Source organism: Mus pahari, chromosome 20, assembly GCF_900095145.1.
Source record: "Mus pahari chromosome 20, PAHARI_EIJ_v1.1, whole genome shotgun sequence".
In the NCBI taxonomy this organism is placed as follows: Eukaryota; Metazoa; Chordata; class Mammalia; order Rodentia; family Muridae; genus Mus; species Mus pahari.
This window is the reverse complement of record NC_034609.1, coordinates 33,324,628-33,338,048: the sequence shown is the minus strand read 5'-3', so window position 1 is coordinate 33,338,048 and position 13,421 is coordinate 33,324,628. Positions and strand designations below refer to the sequence as shown.

General features: G+C 42.4%; 1 pseudogene; it reads left to right on the top strand.

Annotated features, from left to right (window-relative positions):
* Positions 1–11,359: 11,359 nt before the first annotated feature.
* LOC110337702 lies at positions 11,360–11,766 on the top strand (annotated as a pseudogene).
* The last annotated feature ends 1,655 nt before the right edge of the window (positions 11,767–13,421 follow it).

Genomic DNA, 13,421 nt, shown 5'->3' with positions numbered 1-13,421 from the left:
TTGTTTATGGCTTGAAGGAATGGTGGGTTTTCAAAGGGCTGCTCACCCTTTAAAGGTTGTGGCTTTTCTCTCTACTTCAGTGATCTAACGTTTAAAAGCTAAATAAAATCTTCATCTGTTTGCACACTGAGGTAGGTGCCTGCTGGGTGCCCCGGCTTATTTGTTTTGTGTTTTACATAACTGTGGCAGCCATTTGTCTCCAGGCTGAACTCCATGTTCTTTTATTTGTGACTGCATCTGCAATCCAGTCCTCATCCTACTCATTTTATCAGGGAATAAATTCACCATGACTAGTCTGACAGATGCGAGCCAGAGGAGTAACTCTGGGTGTTCTGAACACAGGCCAGTTCACTATCAGACCTCTCTTGGTACCCTGAGCATTCATGAAAGGAATTCATGAATTCCCTTCAGCCAGGGAAGTAGATCAGTCCCTTGCTCAGCCGTCATCAGAGAAGCTTCCTCCTGCAGATAGGAACAAATACAGAGACCCACAGCCAGACAGCATGCAGAGAGTGAGAGACCTGGGAATATCCGGCCTTAAATGGGATGTCACTATCAAATCCCTCCCCTCGGGGCTCTGGGAACCCTGCAGAAGAGGAGGCAGAAAGAGCGTAAGAGCCAGAGGAGATGGAAGACACCAGGAAAGCCATCTAAACCAACAGGACTGGTGCACACGGGAACTCACAGAGACTGGGAGCATGCCCAGGGCCAGCACACGTCTGCACCAGATGAGATCCTAGAGCTGAAAGAAGTGGGCACATGCAAACACTGGCAAATAAAATTTTAGTTTTCTCCAAGTGAGTCTTGATGGAGAAACAAACTACTCCTAGGGGTGGGTAGCATGTCCAGCATTAGATGGCCAATGGGAAACCAACTCAACATTGGAGGTGCCTCGTTTCATAGCGTCATGCCAGGGCTATGGTTTTTTTATTTTATTTTATTATTTTATTCATATTTTTCTCTCCTTTTACCCTACAGGTCCTTTGTGTCTATAGTATGGATTCCAGTTTAGTATTTTTGAAGGATTCCTAAGTGCATGATCTAGTGGTCTCTGTATTTGTGTCTGTCTCTTGTGCGTTTTCTTGTGTTCCTTTCTTGTGTTAATTTTGTCCTATTCCAGTGTATCAGACTTGTTTTCTTGTGTTATGTTATATTTCATTATTATCCCTGAGAGGCCCGTTTGTTTTCTAATGAGAGAAAAAAAGGGGAGTGGATCTGGATAGGAGAGGTAGGGAAAGCCTGGGAGGGGTAGAGGGAGGGGAAACCAGAATCAGGATATAGTTTGTGGCAAAACAAGCTATGTGGGACTATAAATAAAGTGGGGGCAAAGAACTGATAAGATGAAACAATGTAAAGGTAAAAATAAAAATAAAAGAAATCCAGTGTGTTTTGCCAAAAAGGAGGACACAAAACTATTGGGGTGCTGAACAGAAGCCATCTTGGGTGGCCAGTCCATCTGAGCCTGTTGCTGGCTTTGGACCAAGATGGCTTTGATCACATGTGAACCCCCAGGCGAGGTCCATATAATCATTCCCAGTTGCTGCTCAGAAGCACAAGAGGCCACAGACAATCCTGCTAGAACACAGTCACAAGTGAGTCCCCTTCATAAACTGTCGTCAGTAGGTTGCCTGTGCCATCTGTTTCCTGCTGAGCACCCACAAATCACAGCCCAGAGCGGGAAGGGCCCGCCTCTCGCCTCTCGCCTCTCGCCTCTTGCTCTCGCTGCCTGCTTAGACCGCAGCATCCGTGAGCATCCCAGCCCTGTGGCTTAGTGGGTACACGGTCTGCCATCCAGACAAGGCAGGGGCTGATCTGTAAATCATGGAGCACACACTTGGCCAAGAAACATGGAATGTTCCAGAGTTTCGCTGCTGACCTCCCCCCCCCCCCCGTGAAACCTCGGGGTCACTGGTTCCTTACCCTGCCTGGTAACAAACGCCAGAGATTATGCAAGTTCACAGTCTTTATCCAGACTCACTGTGGAACCTACGGAGGGGAAAGGACCATCAACGGGGGCCAAACCACAGTGAATTACCCAAGTCTAGGACATCAAGTTCCCAGCCACAGGACTACAAGCAAAACAGAGTCAAGAGAGACGGTTCTGGGGTCTCTTTACTCAAAGGATGTTGTTGGTTTTACCAGAGGAAAGTGGGTTACTAGTGCCTACACATCGTCTCTGGGTACCTTCCAGCAAGGGGGCAGGCGGGTGAGACTATCTAACCGCCAGCTGTGTCCAGCATCAAAACTAGTAGGCTATTACCACATTTGTTAACTTGGTCTGTTATTGTTTTGTTTTGATTTTTGTTCAAAAGAAAAAAATGCTAGTCAGTTAGTGTGAAATGAATGTCAATTATGAGGAATTTTTTTTTTTTTAAGACAAGGTTGTGGCTGACCTGTCTTGGAACTCACTATGTAGCCAGATGACTTTAAACTTCTGACCCTCCTGCAACCACCACCTGGATGCCACCAGACCCAGTTTTATGCAGTATTGAGGGTCAAACTCAGGGTCTAATATATGCTTAGGTAAGCATTCTTCCAACCAAGTCACGTAATCCCCGGCCCTGAGACTTTTTTTTTTTTTTTTTTAACTGAAGCAAGGTCTTGCAATGAGCCTAGGCTAGCCTTGAACCTACAACCTTCCACCTTGGCCTCCTGAATACTAGGATTATAAGTGTTTTAACATCTGGGAAAAATGGATGTTTTAAAATCAGTAAAAATATAGTACACATTTTACATATTGTAATTATTGTCTATTTACCCCTGTTAGAATACTCATTCCATTATCATTGTTTCATGATATAGTCTTGGTGTCCAGCGCACAGCAGATGCTCAAAAATATGACTGAATGAATAAGTGGCTGATGATGAGATATAATAAATCTTTATTGGGCACCTATGATGAGCACTTTTCAAAGAGCTTGTATTAACTCCTTAAATGGTGTTGAATATTTTATGAGAATGAGAATTTAAGCTTCTGTGTTCTTGGCACTGGGCAATTCTAAGTCTGTATTGTTTTGATTCCCACTACGTGGTAGGTGTTATAATGATCACATTTGAAAAATGCAGAAACCCAGGCATAGGAGGCCCAATGCCACATAGCTACTAAGGAACAGAACCAAACCCAGGCCAAAGTGTTCTCCTCTAACAGCTGGGTAGTTAAGCTCTGGGCTATTCTGCCTCATAAACAGAAAACCAGGAGGCCCTATGTTTGATTAACTGTTACTTAAATCAATTAAGCAACCAGAATCATTAACTTTTATAACGAGAGATCCTCTGGGCCCCATATGATTAGGCTATTCAGTGGTCTGCCTGATGAACAGGAGGCAAATAGAACCAGGAATAGGTTCATCTCAACTACACAAAGACATTCACCTCCTCCTGATCGTGATGGCATCGCCAAGAAAGAAAAAGCCGTAAATGGGCTGGAAATGTTGACTGAATAGTAAAAGAACTTTCCTAGCAGCCTCGAGGCAGAGAGACACACACAGAGAGAGAGAGACAGAGAGAGAAAGAAAATATAAATATACAGGCAGAATGGAACCTTCATATATTATTGGTGGGAATGTAAATTAATATACCCACATGGAAATTAGTATAGATTCTAAAAATAGAATCACCTTGCGACCTAGCTATACCACCCGCAGGTATGTCCTGGGAGGAGCCGAAGTCAGCATACCACCAAGATTTCTGCACATCTGTGTTGCTGTATTCATAATAGGCAGAATGTGCAATCAGCCTAAGTCTCCAGCCACAGTGAAATGGATAAAGAAGATGTGACACACATACACAGTGGAGTCCTATTCAGCTCTAAAGGATGGAATGACACCATTCACAGGAAAAGGGACAGAGCACTGTATTAAGTAAGAGAAGAGGGACTGAGGAAGACCAGAATCTCATATTTTCACTCAGAAGCAGAATCGAGATTTAGAGAAAAGAAAAGGGCATGAAGGCAGAAGAGTAGCTATTTCAGAAGAGGAAGGAGAAAAATGGGACCACGATGTAATGGAGAAAGAAAATCATCAAAGTGCATTACAGAGGGCTGGGGATGTAGGTCAGTGGTAGGGCATTTGCCTAGTATACACAAGGCTCTGGGTTCAATAGCCAGTACTATAAAAATGATTTCATGTTGTAAATATTTGTGGAAATTTCATAATGGAAACCTATTATTCTCTAAAATTAATATGTTTTTTTTTTTTAAGGAAAGCAAATCTCAGCTCTGGGGAAACTGTGGCAAAAATAAATACAAGTTTAGGAAGAGCATATAGGACTGCATAGCAAGATTGTATCCAGCACACACACACACACACACACACACACACACACAATCTAGAAGATACGTGAATAAAGTAAGCCAGGTACAGTGGTACACTCATTTAATCCCAGCACTCAGGAGGTATATAGCCAGATGATCCTTGTGAATTTGAGGCCAACCTGCTTAAAGAAAGAAAGTTCCAGGCCAGCCAAGGCTACATGGACATACTCTGTCCCAAATTGGCCCCATTGCGTTGACACTGGTCGGGTGTCTTCCTTTTACAGCAGTCTGCTGTCTCCTGGGAATGCATGGACACAGCCGGTGCTCCACATGGAGAGGCGAGAGGCTTATAGATCAGTGTTCATCTGGTACAGAGATCTATAGGAAGTTCAGGATGAGCCCAGAAAAAGCAGAAGGGGCTTTTAATCTAACCCTGAGCTGATACCTGAACGAGGAATCTCCATTTGCCAAGTGGTCTAGCACAAGAAATGACTGAGCCTGCTGCCCAGTAGACCTCGTGCCCTCCAGACCCAGTGCCTGCTCCACCGACTCCCCCTGGATATCCAGAAGAGTTTTCAGTCCCTTAGAACAAAAGACCGGCTCTCCCTCCCTCCCTCCCTCCCTCCCTCCCTCCCTCCCTCTGCCAGAGCAAACATTGGGAAACATCTGGTTCAGTGACTTCACTCTTGCACTTGATTGCGAGTCTCACAGCAATGGATCCATTCCCCTCACCTGCCCTACCTCGCCCACTGCAAATGAGCATCAGGTGATTGAGACAAGACCTAACCCTGGGGAATATGAAGGGAAAGAGTTAGGGGACTCTCCTGGACACAGTTCCCTGTCCAGAGTACACACGGATGATGACAGAATGCTGCCTGATGACAGAATGCTGCCTGATGACAGAATGCTGCCTGATGTCAGAGAAACTCCAAGCAATGGGTATACCAGTTCTCCTGGGGGTGACCCATCTCCTTTCTTTGAAAAAGCACTACATAAAGTGCTTTTCACTGGCCTTTCAGCCAGCCTCCTTGTCTGCCCCCAGGGGAAGACAGGCCCTGTCATAAAGTAAAGTAATGTCATAAAGTAATGGTTAGAGGAACGCATGTGCATACACAAATCAGTGCTTCCTCAAATTTTAGTGACCCATCCTCCAAAATGACCTATAGATCTTTCTTTCTTTCTTTCTTTCTTTCTTTCTTTTTTTCAAGACAGGGTTTCTCTGTATACCCCTGGCTGTCCTGGAACTCACTCTGTAGACCAGGCTGGCCTTAAACTCAGAAATCCTCCTGCCTCTGGCTCCCAAGTGCTGGGATTAAAGGCGTGCACCACCACTGCCCAGCTTACATTTTTTTTTTTTTTTGTAAAGTAGCTTCTTTTGCTGCTCTATTGATTCAATGCCACGCACATGTCAGTGAGTCCCAACGTGAAAATTATTAACTGTGATGCTTAGGGGGTCTTGTAAATATTTGATCATTGTTCCTAGCTTGTGGTTTCACCAAAGTGCGTACCAAGAAAGCGAAAGTCTGTTTCATTTCGTGTTTGTGCGTTTCTGAGGGCAAGGGTCATATTTATTTAACTTGTTTTATATGATGTTAAAGAGTGTCGTGTACAATGGAGTGTTTAAAATATAAGTCTATTGACTCAGGGCGTAGATGTTTATCTCCTAGAAAGGGTTAAAATGCAAGCATATCACCCATCATTTTTTTTAAATCAGAAGACAAATATATAATAATGTTGCAATGTTGACTTGCGAGTATCAAATAAGCCAACCAAAATAGACAACTTGATTAAATGTGGTATTTTGGACAAGCTCACCTATTCTACCTTGTTGGCAATGAATGGGATCGAATCCTAGAGAAAGGATTAGAATCTGATGTAGGAAACAAAAAACAAAAACCAAACAAACAAAAACAAAACAAAACAAAACAAAAGTATCTGATGTAGAAGTGTCTGAAGGGATTTCTAGCATAGGACCCGGAGAGATCGCTCAGTCTGAAAAACCCTTGGCTCACATGCACAAGGACCTGAGTTTAAACCCACAGCACAGAGTTAAAAAGACAAAAAGGGAAAACAAAAAGTACTGGGTGTGGTGGTGTGGGAGGCTGCGATGGTGATGCCAGCACTGGGGACGGAGAGGCGAGCAGAGGTCTAGATTCACTGGCCAGTCAGCCAGCCTCCTTGTCTGCCCCCAGGGGAAGACAGGCCCTGTCAGCATCAACAACAGTATTTATGGCTCATGTAATTAATGGCATCTGAAGTCCTTCAAAAACAGTCGCATGTACTTGCACATGCGTGAACAAGCACACACGTGGAGAGAAGTTTCCAGCACGGTTGTGGTCTATCAGCCTCCAGTCGCCCTTTCTCATGGTTTTGCCTCATCTTTGGGACACCTGCTTTCAAACTGGCATAACTGAGACATAAACATTAATTGTATTAGGCCAATTTAATTTTTAAAATATTTCTTTTTTTTCTTTCACCTCCTGTGTAAAACTTGGGGGAGTTGAGATATTAGGTGACGGAAGCTGGCGAGATGGCTCAGTAGGTAAGAGCACTGAGTGCTCCTCCAAAGGTCCTGAGTTCAAATCCCAGCAACCACATGGTGGCTCACAACCATCTATAATAAGACCTGAGGCCCTCTTCTGGTGAATCAGAAGTCAGCTACAGCCGGGCAGTGGTGGCGTACACCTTTAATCCCAGCACTTGGGAGGCAGAGGCAGGCAGGTTTCTGAGTTCGAGGCCAGCCTGGTCTACAGAGTGAGTTCCAGGACAGCCAGGGCTACACAGAGAAATCCTGTCTCAAAACAAAACAAAACAAAAACAAAAACAAAAACAAAAACAAAAACAAAAACAAAAACAAAAACAAAAAGAGAGATATTAGGTGACAAAGGAGGAAATAGAAATGACACTTGACACTAACAACCCCAACTTAAAATTTTTAAATATATTAAATCACACACTTTTTAAAACTAACCTGTAAGTGGTCAATTTCACCACTGTGCACAATTTCAGTGAAGAAAAAAACTTTTCATCAGAGGAAAATTAAGTCCAAAATAATTAAATATCCTCAGGTGCCCAAATCAGTCACACACACACACACACACACACACACACATCCAAACCCAAATGACATACTTCTAAAAAAAAAAGGAATAAGCAGCCAAAATCCAGATGAGACCTGAGCTCTTTCTCCAGTCTCTTCTAATCTTCTAGCTCTTGCAGATGCTTTTTTTTTCATAACTGATGGCTCAAGAAAAATTTAAGGGAACATTGCAGAAGAGGAGCCAGGGGTGGAGAAGGACCATTGTAAAATATGTTTCCAGGACATGATGGAGCTGTGACACCCATGAGCTCACAGAAGCTCTGGTTGTCTGTACAACACCTACACAAGATCCAACAATAACAATATGGATGGAGGAAGGTCAAGATCCAACAATAACAATATGGATGGAGGAAGGTCAAGATCCAACAATAACAATATGGATGGAAGAAGGTCAAGAATCCCCATCCCAAGCTAAGAGCAGTTGACCACTGATGCTACTGGGGAAAGAAGAATCCATTTTCTTCAGAGCCATGGCCTATCCATGGTTGCCCATGAGCCAGTGGATGGCCCTTTATCCATGCGTGAAGAGGCAACACTAACTGGACTCAGTAGGTTATAAATAAAAAAATAAACAAGACAATATGACATATGATCTTGGAGGAGTGGGAGTCGGGGAGATCAAAATGCATTGTATACATGAAATTCTCAAAGAGTAGATAAATAAATTTTAAAGATGTAAAGTTGCTTTATAACATATCCATGTTTTTAAGCCTATTAGCATTAGCTAATGTAACGGTCTCCAGTGTCCGTGAACTGATAGAACAAATGCTTACTTCTAAGTCACATAGAGTCAGGAGTAAGTCTTCATGACAAGGCTGCCCTGGGAGACTTTCTTCCAGGCAGTGATTGTCCCAGGCCCCTCTTGTGTGATGTATATTTGTCACTTTGGAGTGGCTTTGACTGAGATACCTGAGAGAACTTACAGGGGGAAGAGTTTATTTTGCTCATGGTTTTGGGGGATTCAGTCCATGGTCGATTCGCCTCATGTCAGATGTTTTGTAAATAAGAATGTGGTGGCAAAGGTTCTTTACCTCATGATGGGAGAAATAGGGAAGAGGTCACTGGAAACTCTTACATACCTATTTCCTCCAATATCCTGAATCTCTCAAAGAAGCACCATTACCTGGAGATCCAGTATCCAATACTTGACCATATGGGAGCCATTTCATAGTCAACTCATGACAGTGTGGTTCATCCGTTTTTCAGTATGTCATCTCAATGGCATCCTGGTCTTGGGGAAATAGAGACTACAGCGAAGATAGAGACTAAAGATAGAGAAGGTGAAACCATTTGTTCTTATGACAAGGTCTCATTATGCTTCCCCAGGCTGGCCTTAAACTTCCGTGTTACCAGGTGGGTGAGACTACGAGTGAATACCACTGCACTCAACTAGCAATTTCCTTCTGAGGTGTCTACTTTGATAGGTCTCGTAAGGCAAAATTGCTGGCCCAAGCACCTTCGTCACTAGGTGTGTTAGTACCTGTCAGTAATTACTGAGGCAGAAGTATCATGAGTTTAAAACCAGACTGGGCTATGTAGTTGAATCCTTCCAAAAACAAATCAGACAGGGACAGACAGACAGTCAGACAGACAGGAACAGACAGACAGAAACAGACTATCTATAAAGTCTTTACTTTCATCCTTAAAGACTAGTTTTACTAGGTATAAAATTCATTCTCCTGCTTGACTTTCTTTTCTTTAGTATTCACAATATGGTGCCCCAGATTCTTGTGACTCATTGTTTCAAGTGAGAAATCTGTTATTAATCTTACTGTTGTTCTTTTAACTTGATATGATATTTTTCCTTTAGAACATTCAAGATTTTTTTTCTCATTATTTTTTTGGCTTTCAATTGCTTGACCACGTTGTGTCTAGGTGTCTTACTAAACATTTGATTGTGTAGATTAATGTTGCCCACCAAATTTGAGATTGCTTTGAACCTCTTTTGTCAAAAGCTTCCTACCTCTTTCTTGGTCTCTTTTTCTATGCCTCTTCTGGATGTTCCACAATTTCAGATTCAGCCGGGGACAAATAGCTAGATGCTTCTGCACAGAGCTTGTAAGACCACCAACTAACTCTACATGGGCTCATCAAAACTCACTATGAATCTCCGTCTCATTTCCTGTCTTCCCCATCAAATTCTGGCTAACTTGTTGATCTGTTTCCCACGCTAGCCCTTAGGACAACAAACATGTTTGTTACTAAGGTCACTACTATTTTTTCTCACATTCCTGTGCTCTGTTAACTACATACCCCACCAGCAGGGAAACCAATGGTTTTCTAGTTTACCCTCTCGGATGAAATTATCAACCAAAGATGAAGAGATGGGAATAGTCTCAGTAAGGCCACCATGACTTCTCACTCCTGAGATATTAGTAGCTTTCTTTCCTAGGAGTAGCACAGCAAAACCCCCCAAACTTGACAGCTTACACAACAGAAACACATTGTTTCTTAGCTCAGGAGAGATGTCCAAAGTCAAGGTGTCAACCTTGGTTCCTTCTGGAGAAAGAGGAAGAACCTGTTCTGTGCCTCTCTCTACCCAGCTCCTGCTCCTACCATCTTGGCTGTTCTTGGGTGTGGACCAGCATCACCCTGACTTCTGTCTTCATCTTATCATGGAGTTCTCTCCATGTCCTCTTTGTTTTGTAAGGGACATCAGTCCTTAGGAAGTAGATTAGGTTAGTGACTACATGTACTTCAGTAGCATCTCATCTCAACTAGTTATAATGTTTCCAAATACAGTCACGTTCGGAGGTGCAGGAAGCTGAGGCTCCAGTGTATGAATTTGAGAAGCTACTATTCAGCTCATACTAGGGAGCAAGCAGCAGTATTGGTTTGATGAAATGGGAAGAAACCAAAGAGAATCCCTCCAGTTCCAGGATCTGTTGACTTTGAGCCACCTAGCTCGGCTTCTTTATCCACAAAATAGGGGGATGTCTGAGAATACCATCAGGGCATCTCACCTAGTCCATTCTTAAAATACCGCTTCCGAGACAAAGTCTTAAGGCACAAGCTTCAAAGCCTTGGCTTTGAAAACTACGTTTTGATTCCTGTCTTTAAAAAGAAAAATCTCAGGATGACAAGATGGCTCAGCAGGTAAAGGCAACTGGCAGCCAACTCTGACAGCCCGGGCTACATCCTGGAGAGAAGCACTTGGTGGAAAGAAAGAACTGACCACTACCAGCTGTCCTCTGACCTCCACAATTGTACCACAGTATACATATGCACACATACACTAATATGATAGATAGATAGATAGATAGATAGATAGATAGATAGATAGATAGATAATAGATGGATAGATAGATAGATAGAAAATAGATGGATAGATAGATGATAGATAGATAGATAGATAGATAGATAGATAGATAATAAATAGATAGATAGATAGATAGATAGATAGATAGATAGATAGATAGATAGATAGATAGAAGATGGATAGATAGATAGAAAATAGATGGATAGATAGATAGATAGAAAAATAGATGAATAGATAGATAGATAGAAAATAGATGGATAGATAGATGATAGATAGATAGAAAATAGATGGATAGATAGAAAATAGATGGATAGATAGATGATAGATGGATAGATAGATAGATGGTTAGATAAACAGAAAATAGATGGATAGATAGAAAATAGATGGATAGATAGATGATAGATGGATAGATAGATAGATGGTTAGATAGATAGATAGATAGATAGAAAATAGATGGATAGATAGAAAATAGATGGATAGATGATAGATAGATAGATAGATAGATAGATAGATAGATAGAAAGTAGATGGATAGATAGATGATAGATAGATAGAAAATAGATGGATAGATAGATAGAAAATAGATGGATAGATAGATGAGAGATGGATAGATAGGTGATAGATAGATAGATAGATAGATAGATAGATAGATAGATAGATAGATAGATAGATAGATAGATAGATAGAAAAACTTCTTTATAAAATCTCAGGGAAGCCCTCCTCCTCTGCAGCTCAGGCACCATAGCCATCATGAATGGCATAGTAACCATCCAAACCAGGAAGTTCATGACAAACCTTCCACTTCAGAGGAAACAGATGGTCACTGATGTCCTTCATCCTGGGAAGGCAACAATACCAAAGACAGAAATTCGGAAAAAGCTGGCCAGAATGTACAAAAACCACACTAGATGTTATCTTTGTATCTGGATTCGGAACCCACTTCGGAGGTGGTAAGACAACTGCCTTTGGCATGATCTATGATTTTTTAGATTATACAAAGAAGAAAGAGCCTAAACACAGACTTGCAAGTCACGGCCTTTCTGAGAAGAAGAAAAGATCTCCCGAAAACAGCGAGAAAGGAGCACAAGAACAGAATGAAGAAGGTCAGGGGGACTGCAAAGGCCAACGTTGGTGCTGGAAAAAAGCCAAAGGAGTAGATTTGTGGTGATTTGATCTGCTGTGATGTGCAGGCTTCTGAGAGGAAAAATAAACTAAAAAGCTTCACTTACACACACACACACACACACACACACACACACACCCCTCAGGGAAGGACCTTTCTGGCTTGTTTCGTTTTGTTTGTTTTGGTTTTGTTTTGTTTTGTTTTTGAGACAGGGTTTCTCTGTGTAGCCCTGGAACTCACTCTGTAGACCAGGCTGGCCTCGAACTCAGAGATCTGCCTGCTTCTGCTTCCCAAATGCTGGGATTAAAGGCGTGTGCCACCACTGTCCGGCACTGATACCCTTTTAATGTGTTCCCAAATGGCCCACATCCTAGAAAACTGGTCTCCTGTGTGGTGGAGCTGATGGGGTGGAGCCTTTAAGAGGTGGGGCCTGGTATGAGGTCACCACTCTCAAAGATTTCATGCGGTTCTCACAGGAGCACATGAGGCTGTCTCACCAGCCTTGGTCCTTCCATTGGGGCTTCTCCCATGAAATCATGATGCTGGGTAGGGAAGGGCTTACCAGGGCTGGCTCCACGCTTGTTGGACTTTTGAGCCACCAGAATTGTGAGCCAAATACTGGGATTTTGTTTTCATTTTTGTTCTTTTCATTACCTGGTTTAAGGCTTTGGTGCAACCAGCTACCAAAGGCAGACCTTCAATAGGACTGATGTCTAAAGAGTTTCCGCCCAGAAGGAGGGGGGTGTCTACCTCTGATTTGCCAGATGGTCTGTCCTCACACCTGTGTCAGGGGTGACCCTGCCTTGGGCACGGGAGTTTCGAAACCCACTGCATTTGCCTGTGTTTGCTTGGTGCTGCAGTTAGCTTCTCTGGGAGCTGGAGGAACTGCCAAGCATAGATTTACTTTTAAAAATTAATTTGGTTTTGCAAAGTTCACCACATCCTGAGATAACATTCTCTGAGACTGAGGTAAGAGGGAGCAGGTGGCCTCTGAGCCCTGGAAGAGCTGGAGGAACGAACACCTTAAAACCACCCTCAAGGGCTCCTTTTAGGAAATTATAAACCATTGTTTTTTGTTTTTTTTTTAATCACCTTACATCAGCTGAAAGTCCTATGTAATAGCAGATGTATAGATTAGAAGTCAGTTACTGGGGAAAAAATAATGTTATTTAGAATAAGGACTGGTAGATTGATGAATGAGCTTTTTATTAAACTAATAAAATTTATTTTAAAATATGCAACTCAATTACTGACATTTTTACATATATGAGTACACTGTAGCTGTACAGATGGTTGTGAGCCTTCATGTGGTTGTTGGGAATTGAACTTTTAGGGCCTCTGCTTGCTCTGGTCAACCCTGCTTGCTCCAGTCTACCCCACCCCCTCAGGCCCAAAGATTTATTTATCATTATAATTAAGTACACTGTAGCTGTCTTCAGACACACCAGAAGAGGACATCAGATCTCATTACATGTGGTTGTGAGCCACCATGTGGTTGCTGGGAATTGAACTCAAGACCTTCAGAAGAGCAGTCAGTGCTCTTAACCGCTGAGCCATCTCGCCAGCCCCCAGTATTGACATTTTTTAAGTCATCAGAATAATTTATAATAGTTAAATGCCTCTTAAATATACATGATACCTTCTAAAGCTAAAAGTAATATGCACTCAGCCAGTTTTTAAAATCAATTT